A 24,907-nucleotide genomic window follows, 5' to 3' on the forward strand; every position below is an offset into this window, starting at 1 on the left:
AAGCTTCTTTCTCTTAGTAATCGGAGGATATTTCCTTTGTCCCTATAGTCTTCAATGGGATCTGAAATACCTGTTCTCTGATTCCACAGAAATAAGGCTAGCAAAGAGATCCAGGAAATACAGATGTAACTCTGTGAGATGAATTAACAGAACACTAAGCAGTTTCTCAGAAAGCTTCTTTCCAGATTTCATCTGAGGATATTTCCTTTTTCACCATAGCCCTCTATGGGCTTCCAAATATCACTTTCCAAATTCCACAAGAACTGTCTTATCGAAAGGCTTCTTGAGGGGAAAGCTGTAACTCTGTGAGATGATTACACAAAACACAAAGACGTTTCTAAGAAAGCTTCTTTCTCTTTGTAATCGGACTATATTTCCTTTGGCCCTATAGTCTTCAAAGGGATCCGAAATATCTTTTTTCAGATTCCCCACAAATAAGGCTAGCAAAAAGATCCACGAAATACAGATGTAACTCTGTGAGATGATATAACCGAACACTAAGCAGTTTCTCAGAAACCTTCTTTCCAGATTTCATCTGAGGATATTTACTTTTTCACCATAGCCCTCTATGTTCTTCCAAATATCACTTTGCCAATTCCACAAGAACTGTCTTAGCGAAAGGCTTCTTGAGGGGAAAGCTGTAATTCTGTGAGATGATTTCACAGAACACAAAGAAGTTTCTAAGAAAGCTTCTTTCTCTTTGTAATCGGAGGATATTTCCTTTGTCCCTATAGTCTTCAATGGGATCTGAAATACCTGTTTTCAGATTCCACAGACATAAGGCTAGCAAAGGGATCCACGAAATTCAGATGTAACTCTGTGAGATGAATTAACAGAACACTAAGCAGTTTCTCAGAAAGCTTCTTTCCAGATTTCATCTGAGGATATTTCCTTTTTCACCATAGCCCTCTATGGGCTTCCAAATATCACTTTGCCAATTCCACAAGAACTGTCTTAGCGAAAGGCTTCTTGAGAATAAAGCTGTAACTCTGTGAGATGATTTCACAGAACACAAAGAAGTTTCTCAGAAATCTTCTTTCTCTTTGTTATCGGAGGATATTTCCTTTGGCCCTATAGTCTTCATAGGGATCCAAAATATCTGCTCTCAGATTCCACAGAAATAAGGCGAGCAAAGATATCCACGAAATACAGATGAAACTCTGTGAGATGAATTAACCGAACCATAAGCAGTTTCTCAGGAAGTTCTTTCCAGATTTCATCTGAGGATATTTCCTTTTTCACCATAGCCCTCTTTGGGCTTCCAAATATCACTTTGCCAATTCCACAAGAACTGTCTTAGCGAAAGGCTTCTTGAGGGGAAAGCTGTAACTCTGTGAGATGATTTCACAGAAAACAAAGAAGTTTCTCAGAAAGCTTCTTTCTCTTTGTTATCGGAAGATATTTCCTTTGGTCCTATAGTCTTCAAAGGGATCCGAAATATCTGTTCTCAGATTCCACAGAAATAAGGCTTGCAAAGAGATCCACGAAATACAGATGTAACTCTGTGAGATGAATTAACAGAACACTAAGCAGTTTCTCAGAAAGCTTCTTTCCATATTTCATCTGAGGATATTTCCTTTTTCACCTTAGCCCTCTATGGGCTTCCATATATCACTTTGCCAATTCCACAAGAACTGTCTTAGCCAAAGGCTTCCTGAGGGGAAAGCTGTAACTCTGTGAGATGATTTCACAGAACACAAAGAGGTTTCTAAGAAAGCTTCTTTGTCTTAGTAATCGCAGGATATTTCCTTGGTGCCTATAGTCTTCAATGGGATCTGAAATACCTATTCTCAGAATCCACAGAAATAAGGCTAGCAAAGAGATCCACGAAATACAGATGTAACTCTGTGAGATGAATTAACAGAACACTAAGCAGTTTCTCAGAAAGCTTCTTTCCAGATTTCATCTGAGGATATTTCCTTTTTCACCTTAGCCCTCAATGGGCTTCCAAATATCACTTTGCCAATTCCACAAGAACTGTCTAAGCGAAAGGCTTCTTGAGAGTAAAGCTGTAACTCTTTGAGATGATTTCACAGAACACAAAGAAGTTTCTCAGAGAGCTTCTTTCTCTTTGTTATCGGAGGATATTTCCATTGGCCCTATATTCTTCAAAGGTATCCGAAATATGTGTTCTCAGATTCCACAGAAATAAGGCTAGCAAAGAGATCCACGAAAAACAGATGTAACTCTCTGAGATGAATTAACAGAACACTAAGGAGTTTCTCAGAAAGCTTCTTTCCAGATTTCATCTGAGGATATTTCCTTTTTCACCATAGCCCTCTATGAGCTTCCAAATATCACTTTGCCAATTCCACAAGAACTGTCTTAGCGAAAGGCTTCTTGAGGGGAAAGCTGTAACTCTGGGAGATGATTTCACAGAACACAAAGAAGTTTCTCAGAGAGCTTCTTTCTCTTTGTAATCGGAGTATATTTCCTTTGGCCCTATTGTCCTCAATGGGATCCGAAATATCTGTTCTCAGATTCCACAGAAATAAGGCTAGCAAAGAGATCCACGAAATACGTATGTAACTCTGTGAGATGAATTAACCGAACACTAAGCAGTTTCTCAGAAAGCTTCTTTCCAGATTTCATCTCAGGATATGTCCTTTTTCACCATAGCCCTCTAGGGGCTTCCAAATATCACTTTGCCAATTCCACAAGAACTGTCTTAGCGAAAGGCTTCTTGAGAGTAAAGCTGTAACTCTGTGAGATGATTTCACAGAACACAAAGAAGTTTCTCAGAGAGCTTCTTTCTCTTTGTTATCGGAGGATATTTCCATTGGCCCCATAGTCTTCAAAGGTATCCGAAATATCTGTTCTCAGATTCCACAGAAATAAGGCTAGCAAAGAGATCCACGAAACACAGATGTATCTCTGTGAGATGAATTAACAGAACACTAAGGAGTTTCTCAGAAAGCTTCTTTCCAGATTTCATCTGAGGATATTTCCTTTTTCACCATAGACCTCTATGGGCTTCCAAATATCACTTTGCCAATTCCACAAGAACTGTCTTAGCGAAAGGCTTCTTGAGGGGAAAGCTGTAACTCTGGGAGATGATTTCACAGAACACAAAGAAGTTTCTCAGAAAGCTTCTTTCTCTTTGTAATCGGAGTATATTTCCTTTGGCCCTATAGTCTTCAACGGGATTCGAAATATCTGTTCTCAGATTCCCCACAAAGAAGGCTAGCAAAGAGATACACGAAATACAGATGTAACTCTGTGAGATGATATAACCGAACACTAAGCAGTTTCTCAGAAAGCTTCTTTCCAGATTTCATCTGAGGATATTTCCTTTTTCACCATAGCCCTCTATGGGCTTCCAAATATCACTTTGCCAATTCCACAAGAACTGTCTTAGCAAAAGGCTTCTTGAGGGGAAAGCTGTAACTCTGGGAGATGATTTCACAGAACACAAAGAAGTTTCTCAGAAAGCTTCTTTCTCTTTGTTATCGGAGGATATTTCCTTTGGCCCTATAGTCTTCATAGGGATCCAAAATATCTGCTCTCAGATTCCACAGAAATAAGGCTAGCAAAGAGATCCAAGAAATACAGATGTAACCATGTGAGATGAATTAACAGAACACTAAGCAGTTTCTCAGAAAGCTTCTTTCCAGATTTCATCTGAGGATATTTCCTTTTTCACCATAGCCCTCTATGGGCTTCCAAATATCACTTTGCCAATTCCACAAGAACTGTCTTAGCGAAAGGCTTCTTGAGGGGAAGCTGTAACTCTGGGAGATGATTTCACAGAACACAAGGAAGTTTCTCAGAAAGCTTCTTTCTCTTTGTTATCGGAGGATAATTCCTTTGGCCCTATAGTCTTCATAGGGATCCAAAATATCTGCTCTCAGATTCCACAGAAATAAGGCGAGCAAAGATATCCACGAAATACAGATGAAACTCTGTGAGATGAATTAACCGAACCATAAGCAGTTTCTCAGGAAGTTCTTTCCAGATTTCATCTGAGGATATTTCCTTTTTCACCATAGCCCTCTTTGGGCTTCCAAATATCACTTTGCCAATTCCACAAGAACTGTCTTAGCGAAAGGCTTCTTGAGGGGAAAGCTGTAACTCTGTGAGATGATTTCACAGAAAACAAAGAAGTTTCTCAGAAAGCTTCTTTCTCTTTGTTATCGGAAGATATTTCCTTTGGTCCTATAGTCTTCAAAGGGATCCGAAATATCTGTTCTCAGATTCCACAGAAATAAGGCTTGCAAAGAGATCCACGAAATACAGATGTAACTCTGTGAGATGAATTAACAGAACACTAAGCAGTTTCTCAGAAAGCTTCTTTCCATATTTCATCTGAGGATATTTCCTTTTTCACCTTAGCCCTCTATGGGCTTCCAAATATCACTTTGCCAATTCCACAAGAACTGTCTTAGCCAAAGGCTTCCTGAGGGGAAAGCTGTAACTCTGTGAGATGATTTCACAGAACACAAAGAGGTTTCTAAGAAAGCTTCTTTGTCTTAGTAATCGCAGGATATTTCCTTGGTGCCTATAGTCTTCAATGGGATCTGAAATACCTATTCTCAGAATCCACAGAAATAAGGCTAGCAAAGAGATCCACGAAATACAGATGTAACTCTGTGAGATGAATTAACAGAACACTAAGCAGTTTCTCAGAAAGCTTCTTTCCAGATTTCATCTGAGGATATTTCCTTTTTCACCTTAGCCCTCAATGGGCTTCCAAATATCACTTTGCCAATTCCACAAGAACTGTCTTAGCGAAAGGCTTCTTGAGGGGAAAGCTGTAACTCTGGGAGATGATTTCACAGAACACAAAGAAGTTTCTCAGAGAGCTTCTTTCTCTTTGTAATCGGAGTATATTTCCTTTGGCCCTATTGTCTTCAATGGGATCCGAAATATCTGTTCTCAGATTCCACAGAAATAAGGCTAGCAAAGAGATCCACGAAATACGTATGTAACTCTGTGAGATGAATTAACCGAACACTAAGCAGTTTCTCAGAAAGCTTCTTTCCAGATTTCATCTCAGGATATGTCCTTTTTCACCATAGCCCTCTAGGGGCTTCCAAATATCACTTTGCCAATTCCACAAGAACTGTCTTAGCGAAAGGCTTCTTGAGAGTAAAGCTGTAACTCTGTGAGATGATTTCACAGAACACAAAGAAGTTTCTCAGAGAGCTTCTTTCTCTTTGTTATCGGAGGATATTTCCATTGGCCCCATAGTCTTCAAAGGTATCCGAAATATCTGTTCTCAGATTCCACAGAAATAAGGCTAGCAAAGAGTTCCACGAAACACAGATGTATCTCTGTTAGATGAATTAACAGAACACTAAGGAGTTTCTCAGAAAGCTTCTTTCCAGATTTCATCTGAGGATATTTCCTTTTTCACCATAGACCTCTATGGGCTTCCAAATATCACTTTGCCAATTCCACAAGAACTGTCTTAGCGAAAGGCTTCTTGAGGGGAAAGCTGTAACTCTGGGAGATGATTTCACAGAACACAAAGAAGTTTCTCAGAAAGCTTCTTTCTCTTTGTAATCGGAGTATATTTCCTTTGGCCCTATAGTCTTCAACGGGATTCGAAATATCTGTTCTCAGATTCCCCACAAATAAGGCTAGCAAAGAGATACACGAAATACAGATGTAACCATGTGAGATGAATTAACAGAACACTAAGCAGTTTCTCAGAAAGCTTCTTTCCAGATTTCATCTGAGGATATTTCCTTTTTCACCATAGCCCTCTATGGGCTTCCAAATATCACTTTGCCAATTCCACAAGAACTGTCTTAGCGAAAGGCTTCTTGAGGGGAAGCTGTAACTCTGGGAGATGATTTCACAGAACACAAGGAAGTTTCTCAGAAAGCTTCTTTCTCTTTGTTATCGGAGGATAATTCCTTTGGCCCTATAGTCTTCATAGGGATCCAAAATATCTGCTCTCAGATTCCACAGAAATAAGGCGAGCAAAGATATCCACGAAATACAGATGAAACTCTGTGAGATGAATTAACCGAACCATAAGCAGTTTCTCAGGAAGTTCTTTCCAGATTTCATCTGAGGATATTTCCTTTTTCACCATAGCCCTCTTTGGGCTTCCAAATATCACTTTGCCAATTCCACAAGAACTGTCTTAGCGAAAGGCTTCTTGAGGGGAAAGCTGTAACTCTGTGAGATGATTTCACAGAAAACAAAGAAGTTTCTCAGAAAGCTTCTTTCTCTTTGTTATCGGAAGATATTTCCTTTGGTCCTATAGTCTTCAAAGGGATCCGAAATATCTGTTCTCAGATTCCACAGAAATAAGGCTTGCAAAGAGATCCACGAAATACAGATGTAACTCTGTGAGATGAATTAACAGAACACTAAGCAGTTTCTCAGAAAGCTTCTTTCCATATTTCATCTGAGGATATTTCCTTTTTCACCTTAGCCCTCTATGGGCTTCCAAATATCACTTTGCCAATTCCACAAGAACTGTCTTAGCCAAAGGCTTCCTGAGGGGAAAGCTGTAACTCTGTGAGATGATTTCACAGAACACAAAGAGGTTTCTAAGAAAGCTTCTTTGTCTTAGTAATCGCAGGATATTTCCTTGGTGCCTATAGTCTTCAATGGGATCTGAAATACCTATTCTCAGAATCCACAGAAATAAGGCTAGCAAAGAGATCCACGAAATACAGATGTAACTCTGTGAGATGAATTAACAGAACACTAAGCAGTTTCTCAGAAAGCTTCTTTCCAGATTTCATCTGAGGATATTTCCTTTTTCACCTTAGCCCTCAATGGGCTTCCAAATATCACTTTGCCAATTCCACAAGAACTGTCTAAGCGAAAGGCTTCTTGAGAGTAAAGCTGTAACTCTTTGAGATGATTTCACAGAACACAAAGAAGTTTCTCAGAGACCTTCTTTCTCTTTGTTATCGGAGGATATTTCCATTGGCCCTATATTCTTCAAAGGTATCCGAAATATGTGTTCTCAGATTCCACAGAAATAAGGCTAGCAAAGAGATCCACGAAAAACAGATGTAACTCTCTGAGATGAATTAACAGAACACTAAGGAGTTTCTCAGAAAGCTTCTTTCCAGATTTCATCTGAGGATATTTCCTTTTTCACCATAGCCCTCTATGGGCTTCCAAATATCACTTTGCCAATTCCACAAGAACTGTCTTAGCGAAAGGCTTCTTGAGGGGAAAGCTGTAACTCTGGGAGATGATTTCACAGAACACAAAGAAGTTTCTCAGAGAGCTTCTTTCTCTTTGTAATCGGAGTATATTTCCTTTGGCCCTATTGTCTTCAATGGGATCCGAAATATCTGTTCTCAGATTCCACAGAAATAAGGCTAGCAAAGAGATCCACGAAATACGTATGTAACTCTGTGAGATGAATTAACCGAACACTAAGCAGTTTCTCAGAAAGCTTCTTTCCAGATTTCATCTCAGGATATGTCCTTTTTCACCATAGCCCTCTAGGGGCTTCCAAATATCACTTTGCCAATTCCACAAGAACTGTCTTAGCGAAAGGCTTCTTGAGAGTAAAGCTGTAACTCTGTGAGATGATTTCACAGAACACAAAGAAGTTTCTCAGAGAGCTTCTTTCTCTTTGTTATCGGAGGATATTTCCATTGGCCCCATAGTCTTCAAAGGTATCCGAAATATCTGTTCTCAGATTCCACAGAAATAAGGCTAGCAAAGAGATCCACGAAACACAGATGTATCTCTGTGAGATGAATTAACAGAACACTAAGGAGTTTCTCAGAAAGCTTCTTTCCAGATTTCATCTGAGGATATTTCCTTTTTCACCATAGACCTCTATGGGCTTCCAAATATCACTTTGCCAATTCCACAAGAACTGTCTTAGCGAAAGGCTTCTTGAGGGGAAAGCTGTAACTCTGGGAGATGATTTCACAGAACACAAAGAAGTTTCTCAGAAAGCTTCTTTCTCTTTGTAATCGGAGTATATTTCCTTTGGCCCTATAGTCTTCAACGGGATTCGAAATATCTGTTCTCAGATTCCCCACAAATAAGGCTAGCAAAGAGATACACGAAATACAGATGTAACTCTGTGAGATGATATAACCGAACACTAAGCAGTTTCTCAGAAAGCTTCTTTCCAGATTTCATCTGAGGATATTTCCTTTTTCACCATAGCCCTCTATGGGCTTCCAAATATCACTTTGCCAATTCCACAAGAACTGTCTTAGCAAAAGGCTTCTTGAGGGGAAAGCTGTAACTCTGGGAGATGATTTCACAGAACACAAAGAAGTTTCTCAGAAAGCTTCTTTCTCTTAGTAATCGGAGGATATTTCCTTTGTCCCTATAGTCTTCAATGGGATCTGAAATACCTGTTCTCAGATTCCACAGAAATAAGGCTAGCAAAGAGATCCAGGAAATACAGATGTAACTCTGTGAGATGAATTAACAGAACGCTAAGCAGTTTCTCAGAAAGCTTCTTTCCAGATTTCATCTGAGGATATTTCCTTTTTCACCTTAGCCCTCTATGGGCTTCCAAATATCACTTTCCCAATTCCACAAGAACTGTCTTAGCAAAAGGCTTCTTGAGGGGAAAGCTGTAACTCTGTGAGATGATTACACAGAACACAAAGAAGTTTCTAAGAAAGCTTCTTTCTCTTTGTAATCGGAGGATTTTCCTTTGGCCCTATAGTCTTCAAAGGGATCCGAAATATCTGTTCTCAGATTCCCCACAAATAAGGCTAGCAAAGAGATCCACGAAATACAGATGTAACTCTGTGAGATGATATAACCGAACACTAAGCAGTTTCTCAGAAAGCTTCTTTCCAGATTTCATCTGATGATATTTCCTTTTTCACCATAGCCCTCTATGTTCTTCTAAATATCACTTTGCCATTTCCACAAGAACTGTCTTAGCGAAAGGCTTCTTGAGGGGAAAGCTGTAACTCTGTGAGATTATTTCGAAGAACACAAAGAAGTTTCTCAGAAAGCTTCTTTCTCTTTGTTATCGGAGGATATTTCCTTTGGCCCTATAGTCTTCATAGGGATCCAAAATATCTGCTCTCAGATTCCGCAGAAATAAGGCGAGCAAAGATATCCACGAAATACAGATGAAACTCTGTGAGATGAATTAACCGAACCATAAGCAATTTCTCAGGAAGTTCTTTCCAGATTTCATCTGAGGATATTTCTTTTTCACCATAGCCCTCTACGGGCTTCCAAATATCACTTTGCCAATTCCACAAGAACTGTCTTAGCGAAAGGCTTCTTGAGGGGAAGCTGTAACTCTGGGAGATGATTTCACAGAACACAAGGAAGTTTCTCAGAAAGCTTCTTTCTCTTTGTTATCGGAGGATAATTCCTTTGGCCCTATAGTCTTCATAGGGATCCAAAATATCTGCTCTCAGATTCCACAGAAATAAGGCGAGCAAAGATATCCACGAAATACAGATGAAACTCTGGGAGATGAATTAACCGAACCATAAGCAGTTTCTCAGGAAGTTCTTTCCAGATTTCATCTGAGGATATTTCCTTTTTCACCATAGCCCTCTATGGGCTTCAAAATATCACTTTGCCAATTCCACAAGAACTGTCTTAGCGAAAGGTTTCTTGAGGGGAATGCTGTAACTCTGTGAGATGATTTCACAGAACACAAAGATGTTTCTCAGAAAGCTTCTTTCTCTTTGTAATCGGAGGATATTTCCTTTGGCCCTATAGTCTTCAATGGGATCCGAAATATCTGTTCTCAGATTCCCAACAAATAAGGCTAGCAAAGAGATCCACGAAATACAGATGTAACTCTGTGAGATGAATTAACCGAACACTAAGCAGTTTCTCAGAAAGCTTCTTTCCAGATTTCATCTCAGGATATGTCCTTTTTCACCATAGCCCTCTAGGGGCTTCCAAATATCACTTTGCCAATTCCACAAGAACTGTCTTAGCGAAAGGCTTCTTGAGAGTAAAGCTGTAACTCTGTGAGATGATTTCACAGAACACAAAGAAGTTTCTCAGAGAGCTTCTTTCTCTTTGTTATCGGAGGATATTTCCATTGGCCCCATAGTCTTCAAAGGTATCCGAAATATCTGTTCTCAGATTCCACAGAAATAAGGCTAGCAAAGAGATCCACGAAACACAGATGTATCTCTGTGAGATGAATTAACAGAACACTAAGGAGTTTCTCAGAAAGCTTCTTTCCAGATTTCATCTGAGGATATTTCCTTTTTCACCATAGACCTCTATGGGCTTCCAAATATCACTTTGCCAATTCCACAAGAACTGTCTTAGCGAAAGGCTTCTTGAGGGGAAAGCTGTAACTCTGTGAGATGATTACACAGAACACAAAGAAGTTTCTAAGAAAGCTTCTTTCTCTTTGTAATCGGAGGATATTTCCTTTGGCCCTATAGTCTTCAAAGGGATCTGAAATATCTGTTCTCAGATTCCACAGAAATAAGGCTAGGAAAGAGATCCACGAAATACACATGTAACTCTGTGAGATGAATTAACAGAACACTAAGCAGTTTCTCAGAAAGCTTCTTTCCAGATTTCATCTGAGGATATTTCCTATTTCACCATAGCCCTCTATGGGCTTCCAAATATCACTTTGCCAATTCCACAAGAACTGTCTTAGCGAAAGGCTTCTTGAAGGGAAAGCTGTAACTCTGTGAGATGATTTCACAGAACACAAAGAAGTTTCTAAGAAACCTTCTTTCTCTTTGTAATCAGAGGATATTTCCTTTGTCCCTATAGTCTTCAAAGGGATCTGAAATACCTGTTCTCAGATTCCACAGAAATAAGGCTAGCAAAGAGATCCACGAAATACGTATGTAACTCTGTGAGATGAATTAACAGAACGCTAAGCAGTTTCTCAGAAAGCTTCTTTCCAGATTTCATCTGAGGATATTTCCTTTTTCACCATAGCCCTCTATGGGCTACCAAATATCACTTTGCCAATTCCACAAGAACTGTCTTAGCGAAAGGCTTCTTGAGGGGAAAGCTGTAACTCTGTGAGATGATTACACAGAACACAAAGAAGTTTCTAAGAAAGCTTCTTTCTCTTTGTAATCGGAGGATATTTCCTTTGGCCCTATAGTCTTCAAAGGGATCCGAAATATCTGTTCTCAGATTCCACAGAAATAAGGCTAGGTAAGAGATCCAAGAAATACACATGTAACTCTGTGAGATGAATTAACAGAACACTAAGCAGTTTCTCAGAAAGCTTCTTTACAGATTTCATCTGATGATATTTCCTTTTTCACCATAGCCCTCTATGTTCTTCAAAATATCACTTTGCCAATTCCACAAGAACTGTCTTAGCGAAAGGCTTCTTGAAGGGAAAGCTGTAACTCTGTGAGATGATTTCACAGAACACAAAGAAGTTTCTCAGAAAGCTTCTTTCTCTTTGTAATCGGAGGATATTTCCTTCGTCCCTATAGTCTTCAATGGGATCTGAAATACCTGTTCTCAGATTCCACAGAAATAAGGCTAGCAAAGAGATCCACGAAATACGTATGTAACTCTGTGAGATGAATTAACGGAACGCTAAGCAGTTTCTCAGAAAGCTTCTTTCCAGATTTCATCTGAGGATATTTCCTTTTTCACCTTAGCCCTCTATGGGCTTCCAAATATCACTTTCCCAATTCCACAAGAACTGTCTTAGCGAAAGGCTTCTTGAGGGGAAAGCTGTAACTCTGTGAGATGATTACACAGAACACAAAGAAGTTTCTATGAAAGCTTCTTTCTCTTTGCAATCGGAGGATATTTCCTTTGGCCCTATAGTCTTCAAAGGTATCCGAAATATCTGTTCTCAAATTCCCCACAAATAAGGCTAGCAAAGAGATCCACGAAATACAGATGTAACTCTGTGAGATGATATAACCGAACACTAAGCAGTTTCTCAGAAAGCTTCTTTCCAGATTTCATCTGATGATATTTCCTTTTTCACCATAGCCCTCTATGTTCTTCTAAATATCACTTTGCCATTTCCACAAGAACTGTCTTAGCGAAAGGCTTCTTGAGGGGAAAGCTGTAACTCTGTGAGATGATTTCACAGAACACAAAGAGGTTTCTCAGAAAGCTTCTTTCTCTTTGTTATCGGAGGATATTTCCTTTGGCCCTATAGTCTTCAAAGGGATCCGAAATATCTGTTCTCAGATTCCACAGAAATACGGCTAGCAAAGAGATCCACGAAATACAGATGTAACTCTGTGAGATGAATTAACCGAACACTAAGGAGTTTCTCAGAAAGCTTCTTTCCAGATTTCATCTGAGGATATTTCCTTTTTCACCATAGCCCTCTATGGGCTTCCAAATATCACTTTGCCAATTCCACAAGAACTGTCTTAGCAAAAGGCTTCTTGAGGGGAAGCTGTAACTCTGGGAGATGATTTCACAGAACACAAAGAAGTTTCTCAGAAAGCTTCTTTCTCTTTGTTATCGGAGGATAATTCCTTTGGCCCTATAGTCTTCAAAGGTATCCGAAATATCTGTTCTCAGATTCCCCACAAATAAGGCTAGCAAAGAGATCCACGAAATACAGATGTAACTCTGTGAGATGATATAACCGAACACTAAGCAGTTTCTCAGAAAGCTTCTTTCCAGATTTCATCTGATGATATTTCCTTTTTCACCATAGCCCTCTATGTTCTTCTAAATATCACTTTGCCATTTCCACAAGAACTGTCTTAGCGAAAGGCTTCTTGAGGGGAAAGCTGTAACTCTGTGAGATGATTTCACAGAACACAAAGAAGTTTCTCAGAAAGCTTCTTTCTCTTTGTTATCGGAGGATATTTCCTTTGGCCCTATAGTCTTCAAAGGGATCCGAAATATCTGTTCTCAGATTCCACAGAAATACGGCTAGCAAAGAGATCCACGAAATACAGATGTAACTCTGTGAGATGAATTAACCGAACACTAAGCAGTTTCTCAGAAAGCTTCTTTCCAGATTTCATCTGAGGATATTTCCTTTTTCACCATAGCCCTCTATGGGCTTCCAAATATCACTTTGCCAATTCCACAAGAACTGTCTTAGCAAAAGGCTTCTTGAGGGGAAAGCTGTAACTCTGGGAGATGATTTCACAGAACACAAAGAAGTTTCTCGGAAAGCTTCTTTCTCTTTGTTATCGGAGGATATTTCCTTTGGCCCTATAGTCTTCATAGGGATCCAAAATATCTGCTCTCAGATTCCACAGAAATAAGGCGAGCAAAGATATCCACGAAATACAGATGAAACTCTGTGAGATGAATTAACCAAACCATAAGCAGTTTCTCAGAAAGTTCTTTCCAGATTTCATCTGAGGATATTTACTTTTTCACCATAGCCCTCTATGGGCTTCCAAATATCACTTTGCCAATTCCACAAGAACTGTCTTAGCGAAAGGCTTCTTGAGGGGAAGCTGTAACTCTGGGAGATGATTTCACAGAACACAAAGAAGTTTCTCAGAAAGCTTCTTTCTCTTTGTTATCGGAGGATAATTCCTTTGGCCCTATAGTCTTCATAGGGATCCAAAATATCTGCTCTCAGATTCCACAGAAATAAGGCGAGCAAAGATATCCACGAAAAACAGATGAAACTCTGTGAGATGAATTAACCGAACCATAAGCAGTTTCTCAGGACGTTCTTTCCAGATTTCATCTGAGGATATTTCCTTTTTCACCATAGCCCTCTATGGGCTTCCAAATATCACTTTGCCAATTCCACAAGAACTGTCTGAGCGAAAGGTTTCTTGAGGGGAGTGCTGTAACTCTGTGAGATGATTTCACAGAACACAAAGAAGTTTCTCAGAAAGCTTCTTTCTCTTTGTTATCGGAAGATATTTCTTTGGCCCTATAGTCTTCAAAGGGATCCGAAATATCTGTTCTCAGATTCCACAGAAATAAGGCTAGCAAAGAGATCCACGAAATACAGATGTAACTCTGTGAGATGAATTAACAGAACACTAAGCAGTTTCTCAGAAAGCTTCTTTCCAGATTTCATCTGAGGATATTTCCTTTTTCACCATAGCCCTCTATGGGCTTCCAAATATCACTTTGCCAATTCCACAAGCACTGTCTTAGCGAAAGGATTCTTGAGGGGAAAGCTGTAACTCTGGGAGATGATTTCACAGAACACAAAGAAGTTTCTAAGAAAACTTCTTTCTCTTAGTAATCGGAGGATATTTCCTTTGTCCCTATAGTCTTCAATGGGATCTGAAATACCTGTTCTCAGATTCCACAGAAATAAGGCTAGCAAAGAGATCCACGAAATACAGATGTAACTCTGTGAGATGAATTAACAGAACACTAAGCAGTTTCTCAGAAAGCTTCTTTCAAGATTTCATCTGAGGATATTTCCTTTTCCACCATAGCCCTCTATGGGCTTCCAAATATCACTTTGCCAATTCCACAAGAACTGTCTTAGCGAAAGGCTTCTTGAAGGAAAAGCTGTAACTCTGTGAGATGATTTCACAGAACACAAAGAAGTTTCTAAGAAAGCTTCTTTCTCTTTGTAATCGGAGGATATTTCCTTTGTCCCTATAGTCTTCAATGGGATCTGAAATACCTGTTCTCAGATTCCAAAGAAATAAGGCTAGCAAAGAGATCCACGAAATACGTATGTAACTCTGTGAGATGAATTAACAGAACGCTAAGCAGTTTCTCAGAAAGCTTCTTTCCAGATTTCATCTGAGGATATTTCCTTTTTCACCATAGCCCTCTATGGGCTTCCAAATATCACTTTCCCAATTCCACAAGAACTGTCTTAGCGAAAGGCTTCTTGAGGGGAAAGCTGTAACTCTGTGAGATTATTACACAGAACACAAAGAAGTTTCTAAGAAAGCTTCTTTCTCTTTGTAATCGGAGGATATTTCCTTTGGCCCTATAGTCTTCAAAGGGATCCGAAATATCTGTTCTCAGATTCCCCAGAAATAAGGCTAGGAAAGAGATCCAAGAAATACACATGTAACTCTGTGAGATGAATTAACAGAACACTAAGCAGTTTCTCAGAAAGCTTCTTTACAGATTTCATATGATGATATTTCCTTTTTCACCATAGCCCTCTATGTTCTTCCAAATATCACTTTGCCAATTCCACAAGAACTGTCTTAGCGAAAGGCTTCTTGAAGGGAAAGCTGTAACTCTGTGAGATGATTTCACAGAACACAAAGAAGTTTCTAAGAAAGCTTCTTTCTCTTTGTAATCGGAGGATATTTCCTTCGTCCCTATAGTCTTCAATGGGATCTGAAATACCTGTTCTCAGATTCCACAGAAATAAGGCTAGCAAAGAGATCCACGAAATACGTATGTAACTCTGTGAGATGAATTAACAGAACGCTAAGCAGTTTCTCAGAAAGCTTCTTTCCAGATTTCATCTGAGGATATTTCCTTTTTCACCTTAGCCCTCTATGGGCTTCCAAATATCACTTTCCCAATTCCACAAGAACTGTCTTAGCGAAAGGCTTCTTGAGGGGAAAGCTGTAACTCTGTGAGATGATTACACAGAACACAAAGAAGTTTCTATGAAAGCTTCTTTCTCTTTGCAATCGGAGGATATTTCCTTTGGCCCTATAGTCTTCAAAGGTATCCGAAATATCTGTTCTCAGATTCCACAGAAATAAGGCTAGCAAAGAGATCCACGAAATACAGATGTAACTCTGTGAGATGATATAACCGAACACTAAGCAGTTTCTCAGAAAGCTTCTTTCCAGATTTCATCTGATGATATTTCCCTTTTCACCCTAGCCCTCTATGTTCTTCTAAATATCACTTTGCCATTTCCACAAGAACTGTCTTAGCGAAAGGCTTCTTGAGGGGAAAGCTGTAACTCTGTGAGATGATTTCACAGAACACAAAGAAGTTTCTCAGAAAGCTTCTTTCTCTTTGTTATCGGAGGATATTTCCGTGGCCCTATAGTCTTCAAAGGGATCCGAAATATCTGTTCTCAGATTCCACAGAAATACGGCTAGCAAAGAGATCCACGAAATACAGATGTAACTCTGTGAGATGAATTAACCGAACACTAAGCAGTTTCTCAGAAAGCTTCTTTCCAGATTTCATCTGAGGATATTTCCTTTTTCACCATAGCCCTCTATGGGCTTCCAAATATCACTTTGCCAATTCCACAAGAACTGTCTTAGCAAAAGGCTTCTTGAGGGGAAAGCTGTAACTCTGGGAGATGATTTCACAGAACACAAAGAAGTTTCTCAGAAAGCTTCTTTCTCTTTGTTATCGGAGGATATTTCCTTTGGCCCTATAGTCTTCATAGGGATCCAAAATATCTGCTCTCAGATTCCACAGAAATAAGGCGAGCAAAGATATCCACGAAATACAGATGAAACTCTGTGAGATGAATTAACCGAACCATAAGCAGTTTCTCAGAAAGTTCTTTCCAGATTTCATCTGAGGATATTTACTTTTTCACCATAGCCCTCTATGGGCTTCCAAATATCACTTTGCCAATTCCACAAGAACTGTCTTAGCGAAAGGCTTCTTGAGGGGAAGCTGTAACTCTGGGAGATGATTTCACAGAACACAAAGAAGTTTCTCAGAAAGCTTCTTTCTCTTTGTTATCGGAGGATAATTCCTTTGGCCCTATAGTCTTCATAGGGATCCAAAATATCTGCTCTCAGATTCCACAGGAATAAGGCGAGCAAAGATATCCACGAAAAACAGATGAAACTGTGTGAGATGAATTAACCGAACCATAAGCAGTTTCTCAGGAAGTTCTTTCCAGATTTCATCTGAGGATATTTCCTTTTTCACCATAGCCCTCTATGGGCTTCCAAATATCACTTTGCCAATTCCACAAGAACTGTCTTAGCGAAAGGTTTCTTGAGGGGAATGCTGTAACTCTGTGAGATGATTTCACCGAACACAAAGAAGTTTCTCAGAAAGCTTCTTTCTCTTTGTTATCGGAAGATATTTCTTTGGCCCTATAGTCTTCAAAGGGATCCGAAATATCTGTTCTCAGATTCCACAGAAATAAGGCTAGCAAAGAGATCGACGAAATACAGATGTAACTCTGTGAGATGAATTAACAGAACACTAAGCAGTTTCTCAGAAAGCTTCTTTCCAGATTTCATCTGAGGATATTTCCTTTTTCACCATAGCCCTCTATGGGCTTCCAAATATCACTTTGCCAATTCCACAAGAACTGTCTTAGCGAAAGGATTCTTGAGGGGAAAGCTGTAACTCTGTGAGATGATTTCATAGAACACAAAGAAGTTTCTAAGAAAGCTTCTTTCTCTTAGTAATCGGAGGATATTTCCTTTGTCCCTATAGTCTTCAATGGGATCTGAAATACCTGTTCTCCGATTCCACAGAAATAAGGCTAGCAAAGAGATCCACGAAATACAGATGTAACTCTGTGAGATGAATTAACAGAACACTAAGCAGTTTCTCAGAAAGCTTCTTTCAAGATTTCATCTGAGGATATTTCCTTTTCCACCATAGCCCTCTATGGGCTTCCAAATATCACTTTGCCAATTCCACAAGAACTGTCTTAGCGAAAGGCTTCTTGAAGGGAAAGCTGTAACTCTGTGAGATGATTTCACAGAACACAAAGAAGTTTCTAAGAAAGCTTCTTTCTCTTTGTAATCGGAGGATATTTCCTTTGTCCCTATAGTCTTCAATGGGATCTGAAATACCTGTTCTCAGATTCCACAGAAATAAGGCTAGCAAAGAGATCCACGAAATACAGATGTAACTCTGTGAGATGAATTAACCGAACACTAAGCAGTTTCTCAGAAAGCTTCTTTCCAGATTTCATCTGAGGATATTTCCTTTTTCGCCATAGCCCTCTAAGGGCTTCCAAATATCACTTTGCCAATTCCACAAGAACTGTCTTAGCAAAAGGCTTCTTGAGGGGAAAGCTGTAACTCTGTGAGATGATTTCACAGAACACAAAGAAGTTTCTCAGAAAGCTTCTTTCTCTTTGTTATCGGAAGATATTTCCTTTGGTCCTATAGTCTTCAAAGGGATCCGAAATATCTGTTCTCAGATTCCACAGAAATAAGGCTAGCAAAGAGATCCACGAAATACAGATGTAACTCTGTGAGATGAATTAACATAACACTAAGCAGTTTCTCAGAAAGCTTCTTTCCATATTTCATCTGAGGATATTTCCTTTTTCACCATAGCCCTCTATGGGCTTCCAAATATCACTTTGCCAATTCCACAAGAACTGTCTTAGCGAAAGGCTTCTTGAGGGGAAAGCTGTAACTCTGTGAGATGATTTCACAGAACACAAAGAGGTTTCTAAGAAAGCTTCTTTCTCTTAGTAATCGGAGGATATTTCCTTTGTCCCTATAGTCTTCAATGGATCTGAAATACCTGTTCTCAGATTCCACAGAAATAAGGCTAGCAAAGACATCCAGGAAATACAGATGTAACTCTGTGAGATGAATTAACAGAACGCTAAGCAGTTTCTCAGAAAGCTTCTTTCCAGATTTCATATGAGGATATTTCCTTTTTCACCATAGCCCTCTATGGGCTTCCAAATATCACTTTCCCAATTCCACAAGAACTGTCTTAGCGAAAGGCTTCTTCAGGGGAAAGCTGTAACTCTGTGAGATGATTTCACAGAACACAAAAAGTTTCTAAGAAAGCTTCTTTCTCTTTGTAATCGGAGGATATTTCCTTTGGCCCTATAGTCTTCAAAGGGATCCGAAATATCTGTTCTCAGATTCCCCACAAATAAGGCTAGCAAAGAGATCCACGAAATACAGATGTAACTCTGTGAGATGATATAACCGAACACTAAGCAGTTTCTCAGAAAGCTTCTTTCCAGATTTCATCTGATGATATTTCCTTTTTCACCATAGCCCTCTATGTTCTTCTAAATATCACTTTGCCAATTCCACAAGAACTGTCTTAGCAAAAGGCTTCTTGAGGGGAAAGCTGTAACTCTGGGAGATGATTTCACAGAACACAAAGAAGTTTCTCAGAAAGCTTCTTTCTCTTTGTTATCGGAGGATATTTCCTTTGGCCCTATAGTCTTCATAGGGATCCATAATATCTGCTCTCAGATTCCACAGAAATAAGGCGAGCAAAGATATCCACGAAATACAGATGAAACTCTGTGAGATGAATTAACCGAACCATAAGCAGTTTCTCAGAAAGTTCTTTCCAGATTTCATCTGAGGATATTTCCTTTTTCACCGTAGCCCTCTATGGGCTTCCAAATATCACTATGCCAATTCCACAAGAACTGTCTTAGCGAAAGGCTTCTTGAGGGGAAGCTGTAACTCTGGGAGATGATTTCACAGAACACAAAGAAGTTTCTCGGAAAGCTTCTTTCTCTTTGTTATCGGAGGATATTTCCTTTGGCCCTATAGTCTTCATAGGGATCCAAAATACCTGCTCTCAGATTCCACAGAAATAAGGCGAGCAAAGATATCCACGAAATACAGATGAAACTCTGTGAGATGAATTAACCGAACCATAAGCAGTTTCTCACGAAGTTCTTTCCAGATTTCATCTGAGGATATTTCCTTTTTCACCATAGCCCTCTATGGGCTTCCAAATATCACTTTGCCAATTCCACAAGAACTGTCTTAGCGAAAGGTTTCTTGAGGGGAATGCTGTAACTCTGTGAGATGATTTCACAGAACACAAAGAAGTTTCTCAGAAAGCTTCTTTCTCTTTGTTATCGGAAGATATTTCCTTTGTCCCTATAGTCTTCAAAGGGATCCGAAATATCTGTTCTCAGATTCCACAGAAATAAGGCTAGCAAAGAGATCCACGAAATACAGATGTAACTCTGTGAGCTGAATTAACAGAACACTAAGCAGTTTCTCAGAAAGCTTCTTTCCAGATTTCATCTGAGGATATTTCCTTTTTCACCATAGCCCTCTATGGGCTTCCAAATATCACTTTCCCAATTCCACAAGAACTGTCTTAGCGAAAGGTTTCTTGAGGGGAAAGCTGTAACTCTGTTAGATGATTTCACAGAACACAAAGAAGTTTCTAAGAAAGCTTCTTTCTCTTTGTAATCGGAGGATATTTCCTTTGGCCCTATAGTCTTCAAAGGGATCCGAAATATCTGTTCTCAGATTCCCCACAAATAAGGCTAGCAAAGAGATCCATGAAATACAGATGTAACTCTGTGAGATGATATAACCGAACACTAAGTAGTTTCTCAGAAAGCTTCTTTCCAGATTTCATCTGATGATATTTCCTTTTTCACCATAGCCCTCTATGTTCTTCTAAATATCACTTTGCCAATTCAACAAGAACTGTCTTAGCGAAAGGCTTCTTGAGGGGAAAGCTGTATCTCTGTGAGATGATTTCACAGAACACAAAGAAGTTTCTCAGAAAGCTTCTTTCTCTTTGTTATCGGAGGATATTTCCTTTGGCCCTATAGTCTTCAAAGGGATCCGAAATATCTGTTCTCAGATTCCACAGAAATACGGCTAGCAAAGAGATCCACGACATACAGATGTAACTCTGTGAGATGAATTAACCGAACACTAAGCAGTTTCTCAGAAAGCTTCTTTCCAGATTTCATCTGAGGATATTTCCTTTTTCACCATAGCCCTCTATGGGCTTCCAAATATCACTTTGCCAATTCCACAAGAACTGTTTTAGCAAAAGGCTTCTTGAGGGGAAAGCTGTAACTCTGGGAGATGATTTCACAGAACACAAAGAAGTTTCTCGGAAAGCTTCTTTCTCTTTGTTATCGGAGGATATTTCCTTTGGCCCTATAGTCTTCATAGGGATCCAAAATATCTGCTCTCAGATTCCACAGAAATAAGGCGAGCAAAGATATCCACGAAATACAGATGAAACTCTGTGAGATGAATTAACCGAACCATAAGCAGTTTCTCAGAAAGTTCTTTCCAGATTTCATCTGTGGATATTTCCTTTTTCACCATAGCCCTCTATGGGCTTCCAAATATCACTTTGCCAATTCCACAAGAACTGTCTTAGCGAAAGGCTTCTTGAGGGGAAGCTGTAACTCTGGGAGATGATTTCACAGAACACAAAGAAGTTTCTCAGAAAGCTTCTTTCTCTTTGTTATCGGAGGATAATTCCTTTGGCCCTATAGACTTCATAGGGATCCAAAATACCTGCTCTCAGATTCCACAGAAATAAGGCGAGCAAAGATATCCACGAATTACAGTTGAAACTCTGTGAGATGAATTAACCGAACCATAAGCAGTTTCTCAGGAAGTTCTTTCCAGAATTCATCTGAGGATATTTCCTTTTTCACCATAGCCCTCTATGGGCTTCCAAATATCACTTTGCCAATTCCACAAGAACTGTCTTAGCGAAAGGATTCTTGAGGGGAAAGCTGTAACTCTGTGAGATGATTTCACAGAACACAAAGAAGTTCCTAACAAAGCTTCTTTCTCTTTGCAATCGGAGGATATTTCCTTTGGCCCTATAGTCTTCAAAGGTATCCGAAATATCTGTTCTCAGATTCCCCACAAATAAGGCTAGCAAAGAGATCCACGAAATGCAGATGTAACTCTGTGAGATGATATAACCGAACACTAAGCAGTTTCTCAGAAAGCTTCTTTCCAGATTTCATCTGATGATATTTCCTTTTTCACCATAGCCCTCTATGTTCTTCTAAATATCACTTTGCCAATTCAACAAGAACTGTCTTAGCGAAAGGCTTCTTGAGGGGAAAGCTGTATCTCTGTGAGATGATTTCACAGAACACAAAGAAGTTTCTCAGAAAGCTTCTTTCTCTTTGTTATCGGAGGATATTTCCTTTGGCCCTATAGTCTTCAAAGGGATCCGAAATATCTGTTCTCAGATTCCACAGAAATACGGCTAGCAAAGAGATCCACGACATACAGATGTAACTCTGTGAGATGAATTAACCGAACACTAAGCAGTTTCTCAGAAAGCTTCTTTCCAGATTTCATCTGAGGATATTTCCTTTTTCACCATAGCCCTCTATGGGCTTCCAAATATCACTTTGCCAATTCCACAAGAACTGTTTTAGCAAAAGGCTTCTTGAGGGGAAAGCTGTAACTCTGGGAGATGATTTCACAGAACACAAAGAAGTTTCTCGGAAAGCTTCTTTCTCTTTGTTATCGGAGGATATTTCCTTTGGCCCTATAGTCTTCATAGGGATCCAAAATATCTGCTCTCAGATTCCACAGAAATAAGGCGAGCAAAGATATCCACGAAATACAGATGAAACTCTGTGAGATGAATTAACCGAACCATAAGCAGTTTCTCAGAAAGTTCTTTCCAGATTTCATCTGTGGATATTTCCTTTTTCACCATAGCCCTCTATGGGCTTCCAAATATCACTTTGCCAATTCCACAAGAACTGTCTTAGCGAAAGGCTTCTTGAGGGGAAGCTGTAACTCTGGGAGATGATTTCACAGAACACAAAGAAGTTTCTCAGAAAGCTTCTTTCTCTTTGTTATCGGAGGATAATTCCTTTGGCCCTATAGACTTCATAGGGATCCAAAATACCTGCTCTCAGATTCCACAGAAATAAGGCGAGCAAAGATATCCACGAATTACAGTTGAAACTCTGTGAGATGAATTAACCGAACCATAAGCAGTTTCTCAGGAAGTTCTTTCCAGAATTCATCTGAGGATATTTCCTTTTTCACCATAGCCCTCTATGGGCTTCCAAATATCACTTTGCCAATTCCACAAGAACTGTCTTAGCGAAAGGATTCTTGAGGGGAAAGCTGTAACTCTGTGAGATGATTTCACAGAACACAAAGAAGTTCCTAACAAAGCTTCTTTCTCTTTGCAATCGGAGGATATTTCCTTTGGCCCTATAGTCTTCAAAGGTATCCGAAATATCTGTTCTCAGATTCCCCACAAATAAGGCTAGCAAAGAGATCCACGAAATGCAGATGTAACTCTGTGAGATGATATAACCGAACACTAAGCAGTTTCTCAGAAAGCTTCTTTCCAGATTTCATCTGATGATATTTCCTTTTTCACCATAGCCCTCTATGTTCTTCTAAATATCACTTTGCCATTTCCACAAGAACTGTCTTAGCGAAAGGCTTCTTGAGGGGAAAGCTGTAACTCTGTGAGATGATTTCACAGAACACAAAGAAGTTTCTCAGAAAGCTTCTTTCTCTTTGTTATCGGAGGATATTTCCTTTGGCCCTATAGTCTTCAAAGGGATCCGAAATATCTGTTCTCAGATTCCACAGAAATACGGCTAGCAAAGAGATCCACGAAATACAGATGTAACTCTGTGAGATGAATTAACCGAACACTAAGCAGTTTCTCAGAAAGCTTCTGTCCAGATTTCATCTGAGGATATTTCCTTTTTCACCATAGCCCTCTATGGGCTTCCAAATATCACTTTGCCAATTCCACAAGAACTGTCTTAGCAAAAGGCTTCTTGAGGGGAAAGCTGTAACTCTGGGAGATGATTTCACAGAACACAAAGAAGTTTCTCAGAGAGCTTCTTTCTCTTTGTTATCGGAGGATATTTCCTTTGGCCCTATATTCTTCAAAGGTATCCGAAATATGTGTTCTCAGATTCCACAGAAATAAGGCTAGCAAAGAGATCCACGAAAAACAGATGTAACTCTCTGAGATGAATTAATAGAACACTAAGGAGTTTCTCAGAAAGCTTCTTTCCAGATTTCATCTGAGGATATTTCCTTTTTCACCATAGCCCTCTATGGGCTTCCAAATATCACTTTGCCTATTCCACAAGAACTGTCTTAGCGAAAGGCTTCTTGAGGGGAAAGCTGTAACTCTGGGAGATGATTTCACAGAACACAAAGAAGTTTCTCAGAGAGCTTCTTTCTCTTTGTAATCGGAGTATATTTCCTTTGGCCCTATAGTCTTCAATGGGATCCGAAATATCTGTTCTCAGATTCCACAGAAATAAGGCTAGCAAAGAGATCCACGAAACACAGATGTAACTCTGTGAGATGAATTAACAGAACACTAAGCAGTTTCTCAGAAAGCTTCTTTCCAGATTTCATCTGAGGTTATTTCCTTTTTCACCTTAGCCCTCTATGGGCTTCCAAATATCACTTTGCCAATTCCACAAGAACTGTCTTAGCGAAAGGCTTCTTGAGGGGAAAGCTGTAACTCTGTGAGATGATTTCACAGAACACAAAGAGGTTTCTAAGAAAGCTTCTTTCTCTTTGTAATCGGAGGATATTTCCTTTGGCCCTATAGTCTTCAATGGGATCCGAAATATCTGTTCTCAGATTCCCAACAAATAAGGCTAGCAAAGAGATCCACGAAATACAGATGTAACTCTGTGAGATGAATTAACCGAACACTAAGCAGTTTCTCAGAAAGCTTCTTTCCAGATTTCATCTCAGGATATGTCCTTTTTCACCATAGCCCTCTAGGGGCTTCCAAATATCACTTTGCCAATTCCACAAGAACTGTCTTAGCGAAAGGCTTCTTGAGAGTAAAGCTGTAACTCTGTGAGATGACTTCACAGAACACAAAGAAGTTTCTCAGAGAGCTTCTTTCTCTTTGTTATCGGAGGATATTTCCATTGGCCCCATAGTCTTCAAAGGTATCCGAAATATCTGTTCTCAGATTCCACAGAAATAAGGCTAGCAAAGAGATCCACGAAACACAGATGTATCTCTGTGAGATGAATTAACCGAAACGTAAGCAGTTTCTCAGAAAGCTTCTTTCCAGATTTCATATGAGGATATTTCCTTTTTCACCATAGCCCTCTATGGGCTTCCAAATATCACTTTGCCTATTCCACAAGAACTGTCTTAGCGAAAGGCTTCTTGAGGGGAAAGCTGTAACTCTGGGAGATGATTTCACAGAACACAAAGAAGTTTCTCAGAGAGCTTCTTTCTCTTTGTAATCGGAGTATATTTCCTTTGGCCCTATAGTCTTCAATGGGATCCGAAATATCTGTTCTCAGATTCCACAGAAATAAGGCTAGCAAAGAGATCCACGAAACACAGATGTAACTCTGTGAGATGAATTAACAGAACACTAAGCAGTTTCTCAGAAAGCTTCTTTCCAGATTTCATCTGAGGTTATTTCCTTTTTCACCTTAGCCCTCTATGGGCTTCCAAATATC

Source organism: Macaca mulatta, chromosome 10, assembly GCF_049350105.2.
Source record: "Macaca mulatta isolate MMU2019108-1 chromosome 10, T2T-MMU8v2.0, whole genome shotgun sequence".
In the NCBI taxonomy this organism is placed as follows: domain Eukaryota; kingdom Metazoa; phylum Chordata; class Mammalia; order Primates; family Cercopithecidae; genus Macaca; species Macaca mulatta.